The sequence below is a fragment of the Mandrillus leucophaeus genome, unplaced genomic scaffold, assembly GCF_000951045.1.
Source record: "Mandrillus leucophaeus isolate KB7577 unplaced genomic scaffold, Mleu.le_1.0 Scaffold544, whole genome shotgun sequence".
NCBI lineage: Eukaryota > Metazoa > Chordata > Mammalia > Primates > Cercopithecidae > Mandrillus > Mandrillus leucophaeus.
Window position 1 is genome coordinate 289,426 of NW_012105853.1, and position 15,816 is coordinate 305,241.

At 37.9% G+C, this 15,816-nt stretch overlaps 1 protein-coding gene across 3 annotated transcripts in view; it reads right to left on the reverse strand.

The window, feature by feature from the left end:
• The window catches only part of STK4 (serine/threonine kinase 4), a 107,518-nt gene that overhangs the window by 14,201 nt on the left and 77,501 nt on the right, over nt 1-15,816 (reverse strand). The window contains exon 11 of one of the 3 annotated variants that reach the window (XR_001007944.1): nt 12,315-12,409. The exons of the other annotated variants lie outside the window; for them this stretch is intronic. The gene's annotated coding sequence lies outside the window, so the exon portion shown is untranslated. The remainder of the gene's footprint in view (nt 1-12,314; nt 12,410-15,816) is intronic. 3 annotated transcript variants of the gene reach the window in all.

Consider the following 15,816-nt stretch of genomic DNA (forward strand, 5'->3'; position numbering starts at 1 on the left):
TAGCTAGATATGTGTGTGTGTGTGTGTGTGTGTGTGTGTACAGATATATGTGTGTATATATATGTGTATATAATATGTGTGTGTGTGTGTGTATATATACACGTACACAATTTTTTTCCTATACATATATACCTATGATAAAGTTTAATTTTTAAATTAGGCACGGTAAGACAAGGAAGCACTTTACAGTTTCTCTTTGGCAAATCCAAATTGCCAGCATCACAACTCTTATGCTTTGGGGCTATTATTAAGTAAAATAAGGGTTATTCATATAAACTAGAGGAAATAGAGAAAGAAGGGCAAACCAACCCCAAAGCTAACAAAAATAAATAACCAAAATCAAAGCTGAACTGAAGGAAACTGAGATGTGAAAAAACATGTAAAAGACCATTGAATCCAGCAGTTGGTTTTCTGAAGAAAAAATAAATAAATAATAAGATAGATGGACCACTAGCTAGACTAATAAAAAAAGAGAGAAGATCCAAATAAACAAAATCAGAAATGACAAAGAGGACATTACCACTGACCCCACAGAAATACAAAAAACTCCCAGAACCTATTATGAACACCTCTATACACACAAGCTACAAAACATAGAACCAGGACCAGATGGATACACAGTAGAATTCCATCAGATGTGTAAGGAAGAGTTGGTACCAATCCTACTGAAACTATTCCAAAAAATTGAGGAGGAGGGACTCCTCCCTAATCTATTCTATGAGGCATCCATCTATGTCTATCATCCAGACACCAAAACCTGACAGATACAACAACAGCAAAAAAAAAAAAAAAACAAAAAAAACCAAAAAAAAACCCAACCCCTTCAGGCCATTTTTCTCGAGGAACATAGATGCAAAAATCCTCAACAAAATACTAGCAAATCTAATTCAGCGGCACATAAAAAGGTTAATCCACCACCATCAAGTGGTAGATGTAAGATTGGTCCAACATACACAAATCAATAAATGTGATTCATCACACAAACAGAACTAAAAACAAAAACCACAATTATCTCAGATGCAGAAAAGGCTTCTGATGCAATTCAACATCCCTTCATGTTAAAAAACAAAAACAAAAACAAACAAACAAAAAAAACAAAAAAAAACCCTCAACAAACTAGTAATTCAAGAAACATACTTCAAAATAGTAAGACCCATTTACTAAAAACCCACAGCCAACATCATACTAAATGGGCAAAAGTTGGAAGCATTCCCACTGAAAACCAGAACAAGTCAAGGATGCCCTTTCTCACCACTCCTATTCAACAAAGTACTGGAAGTCCTCCCAGAGCAATGAGACAAGAGAAAGAAATAAAAGACATCCAAACAGGAAGAAGGGAAGTCAAACTATCTGTTTGCAGAAAATACAATTCTATACATAGAAAACCCTACAGACTCTGCCCAAAAGCTCCTTGATCTGATAAACCACTTCAGCAAAGTTTCAGTACATAAAATCAATGTACAAAAATATAATAAGTAGCATTCTTATACACCAACATCCAAACTGAGAACCAAATCAATAATGCAATCCCATTCACTATAGCCAAAAAAATAAATAAAATAAAATACCATGGAAATGAAAGATATGTGAATAGAATACAGCTAACCAGGGAAGTGAAAGATCTCTACTTAAAGAATTATAAAACAGTGCTCAAAGAAATCAAAGATGATGCCAACAAATGAAAAAACATTCCATGCTCATGGATGGGAAGAATCATTGTTAACATGGCTATACTGCCCAAAGCAATTTACAGATTCAATGCTATTCGTATCAAATTACTAATGACATTCTTCACAGAAATAGAAAAAACAGTTTAAAAATTCATAAGGAACTTTTAAAAAGCCCAAAAAACCAAGGTAATCCTAAGCAAAAAGAACAAAGCTGCAGGTTTGAAGTTGGCTTAACCCAATTCAAACTATGCTACAAGGCTACAGTAACCAAACCAGCATGGCACTGGTACGAGAACAGACAAACAGATTAATGGGACAGAACAGAGAGCCTAGAAATAAGGCTGCATACCTACAACCAACTGATAATTGACAAAGCTGACAAAAGCAATGGGGAAAGGACTCCCTATTCAATAAATGGTCCTGGGATAACTGGCTAGTCACATGCAGAAGACTAAAACTGGACCCCTTCCTTATACCATATACAAAAATCAAGTCAAGATAAATTAAAGACTTAAATGTAAAATCTAAAACTATAAAAACTATGGAAGATAACCTAGGAAATACCACTCTGGACATAGGACCTGGCAAAAATTTCATGATTAAGACACCAAAAGCAACTGCAACAAATACAAAAATCAACAAATGAGACCAAATTAAACTAAAGAGCTTCTGCACAGCAAGAGAATCTATCAAAGGCGCAAACAGACAACTTACAGAATGGGAGAAAATATTTGCAAACTATGCATCCAACAGAGATCTAATATCCAGAATCTATAAGGAACTTAAATGAATTTACAAGCAAAAAACAAACCTTCCTGTTAAAAAGTGGGCAGAGGACATAAACAGACACCTTCCAAAAGAATGTAGCCAACAAACATATTAAAAAGTGCTCAACATCATTAATTATTAGAGAAATGCAAATCAAAACCACAATGAGCCCAGGTGCAGTGACTCACACCTGTAATCACAACACTTTGGGAGGCTGAGGTGGGCAGATCACTTGAGCCTACGAGTTTGAGACCAACCTGGGAAACATGGTGAAACCCCATCTCTACAAAAAAATACAAACACAATTAGCCAGGTGTAGTGGCATATTCCTGTAGTCCCAGCTACTCAGGAGGCTGAGGTGGGTGGATCAATTGAGCTCGAGAGGTCCAGGCTGCAGTGAGCCATGATCACACCACTGCACTCTAGCCTGAGTGACAGAGGCAAGACTCTGTGTCCCGCTACCCCCTCCAAAAAAAAAAAAAAACCCACAGTGAGATTATCGTCTCACATCAGTCAGAATATTTTGCTATTACTAAAAAGTCAAAAAATAACAGATGCTGGTGAGGTTGTGGAGAAAAGGGAATGCTTACACATTACTGGTGAGAATGTAAATTAGTTCAGCTATTGCAGAAAGCAGTGTGGTGATTCCTCAAAGAACTTAAAAGAGAATTACCATTTGGCCCAGCAATCCCATTACTGGGTATATGCCTAAAGGAATATAAATTATTCTACCATGAAGGCACATGCACAATTATGTTCATCACAGCACTATTCACAATAGCAAAGACATGGAATTAACCTAAATGCTCATCAACGGTAGACTGGATAAAGAAAATACGGTCCATATACAACATGGAATGCTATGAAGCCATAAAAAAGAACAAGATCATGTCCTCTGCAGCAACATGGATGGAGCTGGAGGCCATTATCTCACTACACAGGAACAGAAAAACAAATACTGAGGCCAGGCACAGTGGCTCACGCCTGTAATCCCAGCACTTTGGGAGGTCAAGGTGGGAGCATCATTTGAGGTCAGGAATTCGAGACCAGGCCAACACGGTGAAACCCTGTTTCTATTAAAATTACAAAAATTAGCTGGGTGTGGTGGCACATGCCTGTAATCCCAGCTACTTAGGAGGCTGAGGCAGGAGAATTGCTTGAATTCAAGAGATGGGTGTTGCAGTGAGCCGAGATCACACCACTGCTCTCCAGCGTGGGCGACAGACAGAGCAAGGTTCCATCTCAAAAAAAGAAAAAGAAAAAAAAATACTGCATGTTCTCACTTATCTATACAACAAACACATATGAGTACATACAGGGGAACAACAGACACTGAGGATTACTGGAGGGTGGAGAGTGGGAGAAGGGAAAAGATCAACAAATCACCTATTGGGTACTATGCTAATTACTTGGGGATGAAATAATCTGTACATGAAACCTCAGAGACACGCAGTTTACCTATGTAAAAAACTGCACATGTACCCCTGAACCTAAAATAAAAGTAAAAAAAAAAACAACTTCCATACTAAAAATAAAATAAGGGTTACTTAAACACAAGCACCATAATACCAATACCACAACAGTCTTTATGATGTCTACTAAGTGACTAATGGGTGCAACAGAGTGGATATGCTGAACAGAGCAATGATTCATGTCCCAGGCAGGATGGAGCAGGATGGCACAAGGTTTCATCACACTACTCAGGATGACGCATGATTTAAAACTCATGAACTGTTTATTTCTGGAATTTTCTATTTCATATTTGGTGGTTGTGGGTAACTGAAGCCATGGAAAGCAAAACCACAGTTAAGGTTTGGGAGCTACTGTAATTAAAAACCATTCTTAAATTTACAGGACAAAATTCTTAAAGTAGTATTTTGCATGCTTAGAATTTATTCCAACACTATTCTGGCATGAGCTTTTACATCTTAGTCTGGAATTCACAAGGCACCAGTTTTGTTTTGTTTTTGTTCTGTGAGTTTTATAATAGCCTTTGGCCAAAGGTAATACAGTTTTGACCAAACACAGATTTTTTTTTCCCTGCCATCTTGACCTTGACTCTCCATAGCAAGAACCCATCAGAAACTTTCCTATCCTCCAAGGTTTACTTGCTGATATCTAGCATTACATCTAGTGTGTCAGAACCAATGTGGGATAGAGGAGTATGGGTGAGTAAGAGTGAGTATGGGACAAAAAAAGTATATGGCATGCTCCCTTCACACTAGTTGTGGAGAGAAAAGAGGTAGGGAAGTCACGAAAACAAGCTAGAGTCTGGGGTATAATGCTAATGATCACTAACATTAATTAGAGATACTTTTAATTGAGCTCTATGTGCTGGGCATTGTGCTCAGCACCTTACATGCATTATCTCAAGTAATCCTCACAACAGTCCAAGAAATAAGTACTCTTACCCCCCATTTTACAGAGGCAGACACTGGAGGCTTAGAGAGATATAGGCATTCGCCTCTGGTCCCAGAGGTTGTAAGTGGTTGAATTAGGATAGGAACCTTAGTGTGTCTGGCCAACTGCATGTCAGGGCAACATGTGCTATAGGAATTGACAGATGGAAGAATCCCCGTGGTCAGAGTCTATGGGGAAAAAAAACTTTATCTCGTCATACATTAATAGTGCAGAGAAGAGGGGATCATTTTAATTCAAGTAAAGGTCTGAATTTTAACTTTTAAAAATGAAATGCAAGTTTGGTTATATCAAGTAACACATCTGGGATACAGAGAACTAATAAAATTAGGTTAAATAAACGAAAAGACTTATGAGCTAATTTGTCAGTAATACTAACAACAACTCCCAATTCCTTCAGGTGCCATGCTTTTTTATATCTCCAAGCTTCTGCTGGATCTAATTCTGTCTTCTGCTGCTGCCCATTCAACCTTCCAGCTCAGCACAAGCTCCAACTCCTCTCTCAATCCTGTATCTTTTTCTTTTACTGAAGTAGGACCTATCTGAGAGTAAAGACTATATCTAATATATTTTCAGAGAGCAGGCCAGCAAAAAATAATTCTTAATAAATATTTAATAAAGAAATATATCCTTAATCTTTAAGCCTTTATTCGAAAATGATACTGACTTTTTACTGGGTTCTCTCAAGCACCAATAAGACACTAGGCTTTTCAGCATTGAAAGTATGTAATCAATACACAAGCCTAAGAGGATAATTTAAGTTCATTAAATAAAAGTTATATCAATTACTCAAAATTGACCCATGCATACCAAAATCAAAATGAGCAACTAATTCAGTATCCTAATTGCAATAAAGTTACAAGGAAAAAATGAAAAAGATTCACTCCAGTCCTGGTTGCTTATGATTGCTCTTAAAGAAAAATTCTATTTTAAGAGTACATTATATTCCCCCTTGTCTGCAGTTATGTTACCCACAGTCAACCAAGGTCTGAAAATATTAAATGGAAACTTCCAGAAATAATCAATTCCTAAGTTTTAACTGTGTGCCATTCTGAGAGGCATGATGAAATCCTGCACTATCCTGCTCTATCCCGCCTGGGACGTGAATCATCCCTTTGTCCAGCATAACCATGCTATACAAACTACTCACCCCTCAATCACTCAGTAGTCACCCTGGTTATCAAATGGACTGTTGCAGAATTCGCATCACAGTACTTGCATTCAAGGAAACCTCTATTTCACTTAATAATAGAGCCAAAATGCAAGAGTAGTAATGCTGGCAATTCACATATGCTAAAGAGAAACCATGATGTGCTTCCTTTAAGTGAAAAGATGAACATTGTTGGCTAACAACAAAAAATCATACACTAAGGCTGCTAAGATTACAGTAAGAATGAATCTTCTACCCATGATACTGTGAAGAAGGAAAAAGAAATACATGCTAGTTTTGCTGTCATACCTCAAGGAGCAAAAGTTTCAACCACAGCTGTGTGATAAGCACTTGGTTAAGATAGAAAAGGCATTAAATTTGTGGGTGAAAGACATGAAGAGAAACATGTTCTGACTGACAGCAATGGAGTTCAGTACTATCTATGGTTTCAGTTGTCCAGTGGGGGTCCTGGAACATATTCCCCCATTGACAAGGGGGACACTGTAGTTTTAAATTGGTGTATAAATTTCACATTTAAGGAAGCCAATCTGTGAGAGAAACACTTTCAAGAAGTTAGTAAGCACCCATTACACCTCCTAGAATAATTGTAAATGTCTACAGAAGGTAGAGTACAAGAATGCAAGGCTCTTGATGTTTGAAAGCACTAAAGGGAGGCATCAAAAGTAACCTCATTCTTGTAGGAATATTAATCTTTCAGAAGGTATGAAAACCTAAAACACCAACTGCACTGAGCTGCTGTTTTAATGCAGCTTAATAATTCAGGAAAAGAGCTAGCTAATCACATAAGAAATCCTGCGAGCTATGCCTCTGTATGCTTTCTTGGGCTGGAAATTTCCAAGACAGCAAAAAAGGCCAAGCTTCTTCTCTCTCTTCCTGCCAAATAAAAAAAGCCCAAAGAATCCCAAGCAAAATTTGAAAGCTAAAATGCAAATTGATCTCACTTTATTTAATAGATGCAGTCTTAAAACGCATCTTCAGACTAAATAGGATCCAATTTTAAACACATAAAAGAAAAAAATGCTTACAGAAAACTTGTCAAGAATACAAATAGAAATTCCCTAAGTAAGCTACTTTGCAGGTCGAATTTTTAAAATTGGGGCTTTCTTAAAGTGGAAAAGATTGCAAGTACACAGCACTCAGTTTCTGGAAAGTATATAACATTCTGTAAGCCTTACTGCTAGGTACTCCCATGTAATGAAGGGTGAGAGATTCACAACCTAAATACCCAAAAAAGAAATATCCTCTCAAGCAATCCTTTGAAAGAAAAAAAAAATCCACAACAAAAGCAGACAAGAATTCTGCAAAGCTTGTCAGAATCTTTTTATAACGGCCATAAAGTCTTAGGACCTGAACTCTCTACAGTGTCAAAAACATAAATTAGGTCTAGATAGGGGTAGGGGTGTGTGTGTGTGTGTGTGTGTGTATATGTGTGTGTGTGTGTGTGTGTGTAAGACCTTCAAACTGCTAAATATGAATTTTTATCATTTGCTCATTTTTCTGTTAAAGACTCTAAAAAAGATGGGTTTAATCCTTATTCTGTAAAAGCATTAGTTTATATATAGCTTAAATATTTTAGGATAGTCCTTTATTCTTTTCGGCAACTGTTTAATTCGTATAATCAAATGTGAATTAATTTATGCCATGGTAATACTTCTCAAATGTGTATAAATTCCTACACCAGAAAAAAATTTTGTAAAGACCATGTGTCCTAGTTTTTCATTTTGAAAGGTTTAAACACCATATTCCTAGCAGTAAGCTCGTCTAGACTCAGAGTTAAAAACACTTAGCTTCTCTGGTATAAAACTCTTCTTTAAAATGTGCTGCCTAAAGGTTTTCTATAATGAGCAAACATCTTGAAGAAAGAAAGTGCTTCCAATCTGAGGTCTGACTTACAACTTGGAATCTATGATTCCAATGACTGGGAGAGGGGAGAATAGTGACAATATCATGATTAGTATATAACATACAGGTCCCATGGGAAGGTACAGTTCTATTTGTCTATAAACATATCTTTGTTACTTAAAATTATGCAAGTTCTAATTTTCATAAACTCTTTTCCCCTCATGAAGGGTCTGACTGTTAATAGTACAAGCATATAGTTATTACTGCTCTCGACTTGATAGTACTTATTTTTAAAAGAATAGGGAGAGTGTGTTACCTCTAAGATCCAAGTGCACCCTTCTAGATGCACTCTGTGATAAGCATTTCTCTGAAGAACGTGTGCTATGAAGTTTTCTCAGTAGAGCACTGGGAGGAAGAGGCTGTCCTAAGTATCCAGCATGACAGCTGGCAATGTGGCTGTGAGGACCATCAACACTGTGGCCCAGCTACAGCCTAGAACATGGTCTTTCTGTGACCTTGCAGGCTCAGCCTACCCTAACGTTTTGGGAGTTCAGCTGACATGGACACCAAAGCCTCCACATAGCTCTTGTGTTCTAGGTGGGCCCAGACCCCACTACCCACTGGATGGCCAGTAACCCACTGGATGGCCTGCTCTCTGCCGGCACTCCAGAGGGTAAACGAGGGCTTGCCCAGAGACTTTGGATCAGCTCCAGTCTTGTCAAACCAGCAAACTCCCCTGTGATTCCATGGGCTGAATCACATCTTCTCCAATGAGGTCTGAAGCCCTGGCAGTTTGTCCTTCCTTGGATATATGCCCTCAGCCTTAGGGAACCCTACAGAGTTTCTTCATATCTGATAGTTACACTTTTATCATAGGTAATACTTATTACATTAAACTTCCCTTCTTTAACCTACTGTGTGGTTTCTATCTCCTCTCTGAACCCAGACTGCTACAGGGAGGAAAGGGTGCAAGTGAACACACATGAGTTCATGTTTGCCCACTAATGGAAAAACTTCCAAAACGATAAAACCTAAATAAATATTTATATTTGAGAAATGCCAAGATACTTTCCAATCCAGAAAAGTCTGGATGATATTTACAGTCCAAGTGCAGAATTAAAACACTCTCATTTTCTCCCACTGAAAATAAATTAGTGGTGAACAGATAAATTCTGGTAATATCCATATAATGGAAACTACTCAGCAATAAAAAGGAACAAACTCCAGACATATGCAATAAATGAACAAATCTCAAAACAGTATGCTAAGTGAATGAGGCCAAACACAAAAGTCTGTATACTGCACAATTCCATGCATCTGACATCCTAGAAAAGACAAAACTTTAGGGACAAAACACAGGTCATAAGGGAACTTGATAGGATATTAGAAATGTTCTATAGCTTGATTATGGTGGTATTTATACAACTGTATATTTCTATTAAAACTTATCCAACTGTACACTTAAAAGGAGCATGTTTTATAGCATATAAATTAAACCTCAACAAACCTGACTTTACAAAAAATACTACATATCAAAAATTGTGGAAGGTAGTTGAAATAATATTTAAAGGAAATTTTACAGCCTTAAATGTATGTTCGAAAAGAAAGATAATTGGGCCGGGCATGGTGGCTCACACCTGTAATCCCAGGACTTTAGGAGGTCGAGGCAGGCAGATCATGAGGTCAGGAGTTCCAGACCAGCCTGGCCAACATGGTGAAACCCCACCTCTACTAAAAATACAAAATTTAGCCAGGCATGGTGGTGCGCACCTCTAGTCCCAGCTACTCGGGAGGCTGAGACAGGAGAATCGCTTGAACCTGGGAGGCGGAGGTTGCAGCCAGTGAGCCAAGATCACGCCACTGCACTCCAGCCTGGGCAACAGTGCAAGACTCCGTCTTAGGGAAAAGGAAAAGAAAGAAAAAGAAAAGAAAGATAATTAAAAATTAGTAAGCTGAATTGTCCAAGTGAAGAAAAGAAAAATAAACCCATAGAAAGCAGAAAGAAGAAAAAGATGTAAGAACATAAATTAATGAATGCAAAAGTTAACGTGCAGTAGCAAGGATTAACAAAACCAAAAGCTGGTTTGGGCTTAAAAAAAATTACACTTTGATAAGACTGATCCCCAACCCCCCCAAAAAAGAAGAAACAAATAACAGGAATGAAAAAGCAAGCTATAAATACAGATACCGTAAATTTTAAAATCTAAAACTTGATGCCAATAAATTTTAAAATGTACATGAAATTAAGATGTCTTGGGAAGTGGCAGAGACCTGCATTAATCTGGAGTGAAACCAAACAAAACTGACCACTAAGAAATCTAGATCACAAGAACAAAGTAGAAAGAGCTAGACTGTTAAAAACACATACTCAAATGACAGAGCCACAGAGGATGAAACCATCTCTGAAAATAGAGACAACCACGGTATTTTTGAATATAGGTGTTTTCCCTAAAGGCAGGAAAATAAGAAAAAAAAGTTAACGCCCAACCTCCAGTTCTGACAACACCGCAGAATACCGAGGTCACTCCTGAAACCTCCCCATGTAAGAGAAGCAGGGATATCTAGGGGCCAGAGAAATTGTGTGCATGCCCATCCCCACCCCTTCTTTTGATGCTGATATTGCTATTCTTGGTAAATCAGGTGAAAATGAATACCAAGGGTAGTCCTATGGAGAGGAGAAATCACGAGGATATGTGGGACAGGTTAAGCCTTGCCTGTATTGCCTTGATGAGAGGGCAGGATTCAAGGGACCTTGTTGTACAGTGATTACAGGAATAGTAACAATAGCAATAATAAAAGCCAGAATTTTTTAAGCATTAACTGTTCATTATTAGCAGCCATACATTAAGTATTTTACATGTATTAATCTCATTTGCTCTTCATTAAATCTTACAGCTGTAATTATTAACCCAGTGCTACAGATGGGGAATTTGAGGTTTGAAGAATTATATAATCCATTGAGGTTAACACAGCCCACAAGTGGTTGAAATCAAAATTGAATCGGGTTCTGTCTGACTCTGGAGTCTGTACTTTTTCCTTTTTAAAAAAAAAAAAAAAAGATAGGGTCTCCCTCTGTCACCCAGGCTAGAGTGCAGTGGTGCAATCATAGCTTACTGCAGCCTCAAACTCCTGGGCTCAAGTGACCCTCCTGCCTCAGCCTCTTGAGTAGCTAGGACTACAGGTAGGCACCACCATGCCTGGCTAATTTTTTAATTTTTTGTAGAGACAGGGTCTAGCTATGTTGCTCAGGCTGGTCTCGAACTCCTGGGCTCAAGGGATCTTCCCGCTTTGGCCTCTCAAAGTCCTTGGATTACAGGTGTGAACCCCACGCCTGGCCAGGAGTCTGCACTTTTAATGAAATGTCACGCAACATCTACTATTATTGGCTAAGTGCTTTCACACTCATTCTCTCAGCTAAACAGAGAGAGAATGAAGCACAGACAGCAGTAAAGCCTATATGCTGGGCAGTGTTAGCATACAGAGAAGCCATGATTTAGTGACTTGCCTTTGTAACAATGAGCTGGCAAATTTTCCTCAACCCGAGTTACCACAGTACTAAGTAGTAAGGGGAAAGAGATGGTGGCTTTCTCTATCTGCAAAATGGAAAATCCAGATAATCCCAACTAACTTTTGCTAAAGTTCCTGTGAGAAGTAATCAAAATTTCATGGATAGAAGTTCCCTGGGGACAAATTTTGGCCGAAAAACAAAGTAAAACAAAACAAAACAAAAAACCCTACTATCTTTACACAGAGCTTTGAGCAATGATGTGAACTACTTCCAACTTGTGGAATTCCCTCTTCTCAGAAATGACTGGAGGTAGTCAAGCAAATGTGAAATGATGCCTCTTGTTGGAAATATAGCAAGAGCTGGAAAATATGTCCTTTAAGACCCTTTTCAATCCTGAAAGTTTATCATTCTCTGATACAGTGTTGGAACAGCTGATTGAGAGAGACAATGGCTTCTAGGAATTTAAGACATGCCCATTTGTCACCTGTGCTTACAGTGAAGCCGCATAGAAGTAACCTTGGAACAGCCCTTCCTAGGGGTTAAGGTGCTATGATACTTATTGTAGTTCTTAGGATCCATTTCTGAGCCAGTCTGGACTCATCTCTTTTTCTCTCCATGTAGTTGAGATTAAAATCATCCTGTAGTTTAATATCAGAGAATAAATGGCCATGAGAATGAACGTTAAAGAAGAAGCCTGCCAAGCAGCCATGGATCAAGCAGTCTCCGAACCAAACAAAGGAAATGAAAAACGGTCTTAGGCTCACACAGGCTGATACTGTTTTAAGCAGCCTCTTGGGGTCACAAACCACAGGCATTTAAGTCCTGCTCTCAAAGCCATTTCAATAACTGAGTTAAAAACCAAGCTCAAATCCGCTAGCACAATCCACCAGCAGAACCAGGCTACTGTGGTTCTGAGACAAAGATGACATTCATTTGCCATGTGGTTTCTCAGAAAGCGTATCTACACAGCAGGTTTCCCTGGCAATTTTGGATACATATGTCTTTTTCAGACTACTGTTCTTGGCTAGTTTTCTGAAAGAAAGGAGCACAAAATCTCATTATATTCCAAAGCACAAATAAATTCAGTCTCAACATACTTTAAACCAAGCTTTACAGGAAAAATAAGAAGTTGAAACAAAAATAGTGTACCCTGTCAAGAACAATCTAGGATAGTCTTCTCACCAGAAACTGCTCGGCATGACTACTTCAGTAAAAGGCCATTAATAGGCAGTGGTGTTGACCTTGGCTAGCTCCTGGGCATTCACACGGCACTGCTGGGTCAGAAACCTAAACACCAATCATAGTCTCCATTCATCTTTCTTCTAGCACAGAAGAAAACAAACTCATCAGAAAAAGGTTAAAAAGCAGAGCATGGAGATTGTCCAGAAAGGGTGGTGGTCTGAGAGCGCAGGTGCTGATGGTTAAAACCCCAGCTTAATTCATACACTCAACAGGCAAAAAAAACGTAACAACAAAAACAAACAAAAAGACTCAATCCCCAAACCTCCTGTTGACAAGAAAAAAGCCTGGCTTAATACATTAGAATGACCTGAAAACAACCCAACTCCAACCAAAAAAGCACCAAATGTTAAATGCCAAGTAAAAAGAGAATGATTAAATCAACCAAAAAAATATAATGTGATAGGCTATCATGTAACCCTTAAAAATGATTTCACAAGTGTTTTTAATGATATGAGAAAATGTTTAAGGCATGTTAAGTGAAAAGAAATCAAGATTTATTATGCATGTAGAATGATCTCAGTTGTGTAAAATAATATTAAGTATAAAAAACTGGAAGGAAATGTTAAAATGTAATTATTATTGCTGGGGGAGTGGAAGAGTTGTAAGAGACATTTTCTTCTTTAAGCTTTTCTTCAGTCTCTAAATTTTCTATAATGAGAGTGTTTTTTTAGAACTAGAAGGTTAAACAAATAGTAACATTGTAGAAGAGCAAACCAACACCAAAAAAGAAGAAAATAATAACATTTATTAAGTGCTTATTGCAGGCCAGCAATAAGGACCATTGTCCTAAAGGTGCTTTACATGCATTACAGTTTTAGTATCCCTTATCCAAGATGCCTGGGACCAGAAGTGCTTTGGATTTTGGATTTTCGGATTTGGGATGACGCAACCTGTATCTCATTTGATACTCACAACAGCCCTATGAGAGGTATGACTTTACCATGTTTGATAGATAAGACAATCAAGGGTTAGATGGGTGACATAACAGGTAGAGCAGATAGGCTATGAGCCCTAACAGAATAACTCCAGTGGTTTTAACCACTATATGCCTCTCAACCACAAGGGCATAATCTGTCTCCCTGCCTGCAAGCCTGACCTAAACATAAGCCTCAAAGACAAAATTTACTTTAAAAGGCACTATAATAATTTAGGATAGTGGGACTGCCAAGGTACTAAGATACTCAGATAAATATTCAAAAGAGGAACTAAAACACCTCTAATGAAGCTACAAAGATAATCTATGTGATAGAGAAATGCATTGTCGCAGTTGAAAACATACCAGCGCAACAAATCAACCCACAGCTAAATCCCACTGTACAAGAGAAGCTAGTAATAACTGTCACCCACTTACTGCACTACCATGAAAAAAGGAAAGCGCGAAAAGATACAATAACAATGAGCTAGACAGAAAGGATTTGAATTTGTCTCCCAAAAAGCCCCTCAGCAACAAGAGGCCTGGACCATCAGAGGCTAGTGAAGAGAAAGAAACTAAAGAGAAAAAAAAAAAGCATTGTACTTGATGCCAAATTACGTAAAGTACAACCAGCACAGGAGGACCCCCTTACTCTTCTTTCAGTCTAGCACTAAAGGCCTTTTGGTTAGAAATAATCAATTTTGCTTGGCAAAAAAAGGATCAAGACATAGAAGTACTTTGGATCAAATTCTGTAGAATCAGCCTATTGGAGATGCATTAAGGTTAATGCCAAAACCAATATGGTGTTCTGTTCAGTTTCTTTCTAGAGGTTTTAAAACTCGAAAAACATTAAAACTCATTTGAAGTGGAAACTTTCTATCTGTGAAAACAAGCCACTTTTAGATACTATAAGCTATTAAGATTTGGTAATTCTAAATTAACTATGTATTTTTTTAAATTCTGGGTTGTTAGAAAAATATAAAGCTCAATTGCTGCCTTACTCTTAACACCAAGACAAATACCTGATAGATTAAATATTGAGAAAGAAAATCATAATGAACATTCTAAAACAAAGTAGGGGTTAATACTTTTGTAATCTTAGAATGTGAAAAACTTTTTCAAACATGACATAAAATTCCAGAAACCACAAAAAAAAGCTAATAAATAAAAATATATAAAAATTTAAATGTCTGAAGTTAGATACCTTATACAAAGCTTTAAAATATATTCTAGGAGAATATCTTTACCACATATATTAAAAGGCTCATAACCCGACTTGACAACTGAAGAAGTCTTTAAAATCAATAAAGAAAGTAAGAATTACATGGAAAATTTGGTAAATAACATAAAGTGACAATTCACATACCAAAAACGATGGGGAAATTTAACAATATATATCAAAATTTCAAATTTATAAACAGGTTGACCCAATAATTCTACTGCAGGAATTAATTCTAAGGATACACCATGCAAAGATGTTCTTATTAAAGCAATATTTATTAATATTAAAAAGCTGAATGCTACCTAAATGACTGTGAACTGGAGACTGGTTAAATCAGAGATCACAAACACAAATGTTTTTAGAGACTGGCAAAGACAACAGAAATAAGCTCAACAGGCCATCATAAAACAACCACCAGGAAGTGGTGGGATCTGTGAAGAGCTGGAGAACTCAGACCCATTCAGTAGTTCAAAGTATAAAAATCCCAAGTGCCACAGGCCAAACTGGTTCCCCCTTCCCCAGTCCCCACACACCCCCAGGGCACACCCCCAGGGCGAGATGTGTAATCAATAGCCATGGGACAGCACTGCTGCCTGTTCTCTCTGCACCGAGCCTAGGAAGATCCTCTTACTCTGAATGCTCGTCTGTTCTATCACATTTGAGTAGATACAAAAGAGCTCACTGATGTGGCCAAACAGATTCTCAGGATTAACAAAACCTTAAAGGTCATCTAGTCTAACTTGAAGCTTTCCTTGAGGCTGCAGTCTTTCGGACATGTTTAGGCCCAGGTGAACAGTGTAGACAGGGGAGGGGAAGGAAGTGGAGAGTGATGGAATACAAAGCCAGAAGTCAGGGAATGAGGACTACACACTTGGCTTTCCTGTGGGATCTTCATTTTCCACAATAACAAAATTGAGATGGGAGAAGTGGTGAGAATTCTTAAAAAGCTGAAATCCTGTGCATCACATATTTTCTATATCACTGTACGTAAAACTCTATTAACCGAATACCAGGAACTCACGCACTATTCTAATATGAAGTGCTGAATTCAGAGTACCATTG